Source organism: Narcine bancroftii, chromosome 4, assembly GCF_036971445.1.
Source record: "Narcine bancroftii isolate sNarBan1 chromosome 4, sNarBan1.hap1, whole genome shotgun sequence".
Classification (NCBI taxonomy): Eukaryota; Metazoa; Chordata; class Chondrichthyes; order Torpediniformes; family Narcinidae; genus Narcine; species Narcine bancroftii.
This window is the reverse complement of record NC_091472.1, coordinates 152,926,383-152,935,786: the sequence shown is the minus strand read 5'-3', so window position 1 is coordinate 152,935,786 and position 9,404 is coordinate 152,926,383.

The window sequence follows — 9,404 nt, the reverse complement described above, 5'->3', positions numbered from 1 at the left end:
AAACAGAGGCGGGGAATCAGATATGGGGAATCAGAGGTGGGGAATCAGGGGCGGGGAATCAGTGGCAGGGAATCAGAGCTGGGGAATCAGAGGTGGGGAATCAGAGCTGTGGAAACAGAGGCGGGGAATCAGATATGGGGAATCAGAGGTGGGAAATCAGGGGCGGGGAATCAGTGGCAGGGAATCAGAGGCCGGGAATAAAAGGCGGGGAATCAGAGCTGGGGAATCAGAGGCGGGGAATCAGAGTTGGGGAATCAGAGGATGGGAATCAGATATGGGGAAACAGAGGCCGGGAATCAGATGCAGGGAAACTGAGGCGGGGAATCAGATATGGGGAATCAGAGGTGGGGAATTAGAGGTTGCGAATCAGAGGCGGGGAATCAGAGGCGGGGAATCAGAGGCAGGGAATCGGATGTGCGGAATCAGAGATGGGTAATCAGAGGTGGGGATTCAGAGGTGGTGAATCAGAGAAGGGGAATCAGAGGCTGGGAATCAGAGGCAGGGAATCAGACGCAGGGAATCAGAGGCGGGGAATCATAGCTGGCGAATTAGAGGAGGGGAATCAGAGTTGGGGAATCAGAGGCGGGGAATCAGATATGGGGAAACAGAGGCGGGGAATCAGAGGCGGGGAAACAGAGGCGGGGAATCAGATATGGGGAATCAGAGGTGGGGTATCAGGGGCAGGGAATCAGTGGCAGGGAATCAGAGTTGGGGATTCAGAGGCGGGGAATCAGATATGGGGAAACAGAGGCGGGGAATCAGAGGCGGGCAAACAGAGGCGGGGAATTAGATATGGGGAATCAGAGGTGGGGAATCAGAGGTGGTGAATCAGAGATGGGGAATCACAGGCGGGGAATCAGAGGCAGGGAATAGAACGCGGGGAATCAGAGGCAGTGAATCAGAGCTGGGGAATCAGAGGCGGGGAATCAGATATGGGGAAACAGAGGCGGGGAATCAGAGGCGGGGAAACAGAGGCGGGGAATCAGAAATGGGGAATCGGATGCGGGGAATCAGAGGTGGGGAATCAGAGCTGGGGAATAAGAGGCGGGGAATCAGAGTTGGGGCATCAGAGGTGGGGAATTAGATATGGGGAAACAGAGGCGGGGAATCAGAGGCGGGGAAACAGAGGCGGGGAATCAGATATGGGGAATCATAGGTGGGGAATCAGAGGCAGGGAATCAGATGTGCGGAATCAGAGATGGGGAATCAGAGGCAGGGAATCAGAATCAGAAGCGGGGAATTAGAGGCCGGGAATCAGAGGCCGGGAATCAGATGCTGGGAATAAGAGGCCGGGAATCAGAGGTGGGGAATCAGAGTCCGGGAATCAGAGATGGGGATTCAGAGGCGGGGAATGAGATATGGAGAATCAGAGGCGGGGAATCAGAGGCGGGGAAACAGAGGTGGGGAATCAGATATGGGGAATCAGATATGGGGAATCAGAGGTGGTGAATCAAAGGCGGTGAATCAGAGATGGAGAAACAGAGGCGGGGAATCAGAGGCGTGGAAACAGAGGTGGGGAATCACATATGGGGAATCAGAGGCGGGGAAACAGAGGCAGGGAATCAGATATGGGGAATCAGAGGCGGGGAATCAGAGGTGGGGAATCATAGGCAGGGAATCGGATGTGCGGAATCAGAGATGGGGAATCAGAGGCCGGGAATCAGAGGTGGTGAATCAGAGATGGGGAATCAGAGGCGGTGAATCAGAGGCAGGGAATCAGATGCGAGGAATCAGAGGTGGGCAATCAGAGGTGGGGAATCAGATATGGGGAATCAGAGGCGGGGAATCAGAGGCGGGGAAACAGAGGCGGGGAATCAGATATGGGGAATCAGAGGTGGGGCATCAGAGGTTGTGAATCACAGATGGGGAATGAGAGGCGGGGAATCAGAGGCAGGGAATCAGACGTGGGGAATCAGAGGCGGGGATTCAGATATGGGGAATCAGAGGCGGCGAAGCAGATATGGGGTAATAGAGGCGGGGAATCAGATATGGGGAATCAGAGGCAGGGAATCAGATATGGGGAATCAGAGGCTGGGAATCAGAGGGGGGGAAACAGAGGCGGGGAATAAGATATGGGGAATCAGAGGTGGGGAATCAGGGGCGGGGAATCAGTGGCAGGGAATCAGAGGTGGGGAATCAGAGGCGGGGAATCAGAGGCAGGGAATCAGATATGGGGAATCAGAGGTGGGGAATCAGGGGCAGGGAATCAGTGGCAGGGAATCAGACGCGGGGAATCAGAGGCGGGGAATCAGAGGCAGGGAATCAGACACGGGGAATCAGAGGCGGGGAATCCGAGATGGGGAATCAGAGGTGGGGAATCAGAGGCAGGGAATCGTATGCCGGGAATCAGAGGCGGGAAATCAGAGCTGGGGAATCAGAGGCGGGGAATCAGATTTGGGGAATCAGAGGCGGCGAAGCAGATATGGGGTAATAGAGGCGGGGAATCAGATATGGGGAATCAGAGGCAGGGAATCAGATATGGGGAATCAGAGGCTGGGAATCAGAGGGGGGGAAACAGAGGCGGGGAATAAGATATGGGGAATCAGAGGTGGGGAATCAGGGGCGGGGAATCAGTGGCAGGGAATCAGAGGTGGGGAATCAGAGGCGGGGAATCAGAGGCAGGGAATCAGACACGGGGAATCAGAGGTGGGGAATCAGAGGCCGGGAATCAGATGCTGGGAATAAGAGGCCGGGAATCAGAGGTGGGGAATGAGAGTCCGGGAATCAGAGATGGGGATTCAGAGGCGGGGAATGAGATATGGAGAATCAGAGGCGGGGAATCAGAGGCGGGGAAACAGAGGTGGGGAATCAGATATGGGGAATCAGAGGTGGCGAATCAAAGGTGGTGAATCAGAGATGGGGAATCAGAGGCGGGGAATCAGAGGCAGGGAATCAGATGCGGGGATTCAGAGGCGGGGAATCAGAGCTGGCGAATCAGAGGCGGGGAATCAGAGGTGGGCAATCAGAGCTGGGGAATCAGATATAGGGAATCAGAGGCGGGCAATCAGAGGCGGGGAAACAGAGGCGGTGAATCAGATATGGGGAATCAGAGGTGGGGAATCAGAGGTTGTGAATCAGAGATGGGGAATCAAGGCGGGGAATCAGAGGCAGGGAATCAGACGCGGGGAATCAGAGGCGGGGATTCAGAGCTGGGGAATCAGAGTCGGGGAATCAGAGTTGGGGAATCAGAGGCAGGGAATCAGATATGGGGAATCAGAGGCGGGGAATCAGAGGCGGGGAAACAGAGGCGGGGAATCATATATGGGGAATCAGAGGTGGGGAATCAGGGGCAGGGAATCAGTGGCAGGGAATCAGAGGCGGGGAATCACAGGCGGGGAATCAGATATGGGGAATCAGAGGTGTGGAATCAGAGGTTGGGAATCAGAGGACGGGAATCAGAGGCGGGGAAACAGAGGCGGGGAATCAGATATGGGGAATCAGAGGTGGCGAATCAAAGGCGGTGAAACAGAGATGGGGAATCAGGGCAGGGAATCAGAGGCAGGGAATCAGAGCTAAGGGAAACAGAGGCGGGGAATCAGAGGCGGGGAAACAGAGGCGGGGAATGAGATATGGGGAATCAGAGGTGGGGAATCAGGGGCAGGGAATCAGTGGCAGGGAATCAGAGGTGGGGAATCACAGGCGGGGAATCAGAGGCAGGGAATCAGACACGGGGAATCAGAGGCGGGGAATCAGAGATGGGGAATCAGAGGCGGGGAATCAGAGGCAGGGAATCAGACGCGGGGAATCAGAGGCGGGGATTCAGAGCTGGGGAATCAGAGTCGGGGAATCAGAGTTGGGGAATCAGAGGCAGGGAATCAGATATGGGGAATCAGAGGCGGGGAATCAGAGGCGGGGAAACAGAGGCGGGGAATCAGATATGGGGAATCAGAGGTGGGGAATCAGGGGCAGGGAATCAGTGGCAGGGAATCAGAGGCGGGGAATCACAGGCGGGGAATCAGAGACAGGGAATCAGACATGGGGAATCAGAGGCGGGCAATCAGAGATGGAGAATCAGAGGCGGGGAATCAGAGGCAGTGAATCGGACGCCGGGAATCAGAGGCGGGGTATCAGAGCTGGGGAATCAGAGGCGGGGAATCAGAGTTGGGGAATCAGAGGCGGGGAATCAGATATGGGGAAATAGAAGCGGGGAATCAGATATGGGGAATCAGAGGTGTGGAATCAGAGGTTGGGAATCAGAGGCAGGGAATCAGAGGTGGGGAAACAGAGGCGGGGAATCAGATATGGGGAATCAGAGGTGGCGAATCAAAGGCGGTGAAACAGAGATGGGGAATCAGGGCAGGGAATCAGAGGCAGGGAATCAGAGCTAAATGAAACAGAGGCGGGGAATCAGATATGGGGAATCAGAGGTGGGGAATCAGGGGCGGGGAATCAGTGGCAGGGAATCAGAGCTGGGGAATCAGAGGTGGGGAATCAGAGCTGGGGAAACAGAGGCGGGGAATCAGATATGGGGAATCAGAGGTGGGGAATCAGGGGCGGGGAATCAGTGGCAGGGAATCAGAGGCCGGGAATAAAAGCGGGGAATCAGAGCAGGGGAATCAGAGGCGGGGAATCAGAGTTGGGGAATCAGAGGATGGGAATCAGATATGGGGAAACAGAGGCCGGGAATCAGATGCAGGGAAACTGAGGCGGGGAATCAGATATGGGGAATCAGAGGTGGGGAATTAGAGGTTGCGAATCAGAGGCGGGGAATCAGAGGCGGGGAATCAGAGGCAGGGAATCGGATGTGCGGAATCAGAGATGGGTAATCAGAGGTGGGTATTCAGAGGTGGTGAATCAGAGAAGGGGAATCAGAGGCTGGGAATCAGAGGCAGGGAATCAGACGCAGGGAATCAGAGGCGGGGAATCATAGCTGGCGAATTAGAGGAGGGGAATCAGAGTTGGGGAATCAGAGGCGGGGAATCAGATATGGGGAAACAGAGGCGGGGAATCAGAGGCGGGGAAACAGAGGCGGGGAATCAGATATGGGGAATCAGAGGTGGGGTATCAGGGGCACGGAATCAGTGGCAGGGAATCAGAGTTGGGGATTCAGAGGCGGGGAATCAGATATGGGGAAACAGAGGCGGGGAATCAGAGGCGGGCAAACAGAGGCGGGGAATTAGATATGGGGAATCAGAGGTGGGGAATCAGAGGTGGTGAATCAGAGATGGGGAATCACAGGCGAGGAATCAGAGGCAGGGAATAGAGCGCGGGGAATCAGAGGCAGTGAATCAGAGCTGGGGAATCAGAGGCGGGGAATCAGATATGGGGAAACAGAGGCGGGGAATCAGAGGCGGGGAAACAGAGGCGGGGAATCAGAAATGGGGAATCGGATGCGGGGAATCAGAGGTGGGGAATCGGAGCTGGGGAATCAGAGGCGGGGAATCAGAGTTGGGGCATCAGAGGTGGGGAATTAGATATGGGGAAACAGAGGCGGGGAATCAGAGGCGGGGAAACAGAGGCGGGGAATCAGATATGGGGAATCATAGGTGGGGAATCAGAGGCAGGGAATCAGATGTGCGGAATCAGAGATGGGGAATCAGAGGCAGGGAATCAGAATCAGAAGCGGGGAATTAGAGGCCGGGAATCAGAGGCCGGGAATCAGATGCTGGGAATAAGAGGCCGGGAATCAGAGGTGGGGAATCAGAGTCCGGGAATCAGAGATGGGGATTCAGAGGCGGGGAATGAGATATGGAGAATCAGAGGCGGGGAATCAGAGGCGGGGAAACAGAGGTGGGGAATCAGATATGGGGAATCAGTTATGGGGAATCAGAGGTGGTGAATCAAAGGCGGTGAATCAGAGATGGAGAAACAGAGGCGGGGAATCAGAGGCGTGGAAACAGAGGTGGGGATCACATATGGGGAATCAGAGGCGGGGAAACAGAGGCAGGGAATCAGATATGGGGAATCAGAAGCGGGGAATCAGAGGTGGGGAATCATAGGCAGGGAATCGGATGTGCGGAATCAGAGATGGGGAATCAGAGGCCGGGAATCAGAGGTGGTGAATAAGAGATGGGGAATCAGAGGCGGTGAATCAGAGGCAGGGAATCAGATGCGAGGAATCAGAGGTGGGCAATCAGAGGCGGGGAATCAGATATGGGGAATCAGAGGCGGGGAATCAGAGGCGGGGAAACAGAGGCGGGGAATCAGATATGGGGAATCAGAGGTGGGGCATCAGAGGTTGTGAATCACAGATGGGGAATGAGAGGCGGGGAATCAGAGGCAGGGAATCAGACGTGGGGAATCAGAGGCGGGGATTCAGAGCTGGGGAATCAGAGGCGGGGAATCAGAGTTGGGGAATCAGAGGCGGGGAGTCAGATATGGGGAATCAGAGGTGGGGAATCAGGGGCAGGGAATCAGTGGCAGGGAATCAGACGCGGGGAATCAGAGGCGGGGAATCAGAGGCAGGGAATCAGACACGGGGAATCAGAGGCGGGGAATCAGAGATGGGGAATCAGAGGTGGGGAATCAGAGGCAGGGAATCGGATGCCGGGAATCAGAGGCGGGAAATCAGAGCTGGGGAATCAGAGGCGGGGAATCAGATTTGGGGAATCAGAGGCGGCGAAGCAGATATGGGGTAATAGAGGCGGGGAATCAGATATGGGGAATCAGAGGCAGGGAATCAGATATGGGGAATCAGAGGCTGGGAATCAGAGGGGGGGAAACAGAGGCGGGGAATAAGATATGGGGAATCAGAGGTGGGGAATCAGGGGCGGGGAATCAGTGGCAGGGAATCAGAGGTGGGGAATCAGAGGCGGGGAATCAGAGGCAGGGAATCAGACACGGGGAATCAGAGGTGGGGAATCAGAGATGGGGAATCAGAGGCGGGGAATCAGAGGCAGGGAATCAGACGCGGGGAATCAGAGGCGGGGAATCAGAGCTGGGGAATCAGAGGTGGGGAATCAGAGTCGGGGAATCAGAGGCAGGGAATCGGATGTGCGGAATCAGAAATGGGGAATCAGAGGTGGGGAATCAGAGGCGGGGAATCTGAGGCAGGAAATCAGACACGGGGAATCAGACATGGGGAATCGGATGCGTTGAATCAGAGGTGGGGAATCAGAGCTGGGGAATCAGAGGCGGGGAATCAGATTTGGGGCATCAGAGGTGGGGAATTAGATATGGGGAAACAGAGGCGTGGAATTAGAGGCCGGAAATCAGAGGCCGGGAATCAGATGCTGGGAATAAGAGGCCGGGAATCAGAGGTGGGGAATCAGAGTCCGGGAATCAGAGATGGGGATTCAGAGGCGTGGAATGAGATATGGAGAATCAGAGGCGGGGAATCAGAGGCGTGGAAACAGAGATGGGGAATCAGATATGGGGAATCAGAGGTGGCGAATCAAAGGCGGTGAATCAGGGATGGGGAAACAGAGGCGGGGAATCAGAGGCGGGGAAACAGAGGCAGGGAATCCGATATGGGGAATCAGAGGCGGGGAATCAGAGGTGGGGAATCATAGGCAGGGAATCGGATGTGCGGAATCAGAGATGGGGAATCAGAGGCCGGGAATCAGAGGTGGTGAATCAGAGATGGGGAATCAGAGGCGGTGAATCAGAGGTGCGCAATCAGAGGCGGGGAATCAGATATGGGGAATCAGAGGCGGGGAATCAGAGGCGGGGAAACAGAGGCGGGGAATCAGATATGGGGAATCAGAGGTGGGGCATCAGAGGTTGTGAATCACAGATGGGGAATCAGAGGCGGGGAATCAGAGGCAGGGAATCAGACACGGGGAATCAGAGGCTGGGAATCAGAGATGGGGAATCAGAGGCGGGGAATCAGAGGCAGGGAATCGGATGCCGGGAATCAGAGGCGGGAAATCAGAGCTGGGGAATCAGAGGCGGGGAATCAGAGTTGGGGAATCAGAGGCGGCGAAGCAGATATGGGGAAATAGAGGCGGGGAATCAGATATGGGGAATCAGACGCGTGGAATCAGATATGGGGAATCAGAGGCTGGGAATCAGAGGGGGGGAAACAGAGGCGGGGAGTAAGATATGGGGAATCAGAGGTGGGGAATCAGGGGCGGGGAATCAGTGGCAGGGAATCAGAGGCGGGGAATCAGATGCGGGGAATCAGAGGCAGGGAATTAGACACGGGGAATCAGAGGTGGGGAATCAGAGATGGGGAATCAGAGGCGGGGAATCACAGGCAGGGAATCAGACGCGGGGAATCAGAGGCGGGGTATCAGAGCTGGGGAATCAGAGGTGGGGAATCAGAGTCGGGGAATCAGAGGCAGGGAATCGGATGTGCGGAATCAGAGATGGGGAATCAGAGGTGGGGAATCAGAGGCAGTGAATCAGAGATGGGGAATCAGAGGCGGGGAATCAGAGGCAGGGAATAGAATGCGGGGAATCAGAGGCAGGGAATCAGAGCTGGGGAATCAGAGGCGGGGAATCAGATATGGGGACACAGAGGCGGGGAATCAGAGGCGGGGAAACAGAGGCGGGTAATCAGACATGGGGAATCGGATGCGGGGAATCAGAGGTGGGGAATCAGAGCTGGGGAATCAGAGGCGGGGAATCAGAGTTGGGGCATCAGAGGTGGGGAATTAGATATGGGGAAACAGAGGCGGGGAATCAGAGGCGGGGAATCAGATGCGGGGAATCAGAGGCAGGGAATTAGACACGGGGAATCAGAGGTGGGGAATCAGAGATGGGGAATCAGAGGCGGGGAATCACAGGCAGGGAATCAGACGCGGGGAATCAGAGGCGGGGTATCAGAGCTGGGGAATCAGAGGTGGGGAAACAGAGGCGGGGAATCAGAGGCGGGCAAACAGAGGTGGGGAATTAGATATGGGGAATCAGAGGTGGGGAATCAGAGGTGGTGAATCAGAGATGGGGAATCACAGGCGGGGAATCAGAGGCAGGGAATAGAACGCGGGGAATCAGAGGCAGGGAATCAGAGCTGGGGAATCAGAGGCGGGGAATCAGATATGGGGAAACAGAGGCGGGAATCAGAGGCGGGGAATCAGAGGCGGGGAATCAGACATGGGGAATCGGATGCGGGGAATCAGAGGCGGGGAATCAGAGCTGGGGAATCAGAGGCGGGGAATCAGAGTTGGGGCATCAGAGGTGGGGAATTAGATATGGGGAAACAGAGGCGGGGAATCAGAGGTGGGGAAACAGAGGCGGGGAATCAGATATGGGGAATCAGAGGTGGGGAATCAGAGGCAGGGAATCAGATGTGCGGAATCAGAGATGGGGAATCAGAGGCAGGGTATCAGAATCAGAAGCGGGGAATCAGAGGCCGGGAATCAGAGGCCGGGAATCAGATGCTGGGAATAAGAGGCCGGGAATCAGAGGTGGGGAATCAGAGTCCGGGAATCAGAGATGGGCATTCAGAGGCGGGGAATGAGATATGGAGAATCAGAGGCGGGGAATCAGAGGCGGGGAAACAGAGGTGGGGAATCAGATAT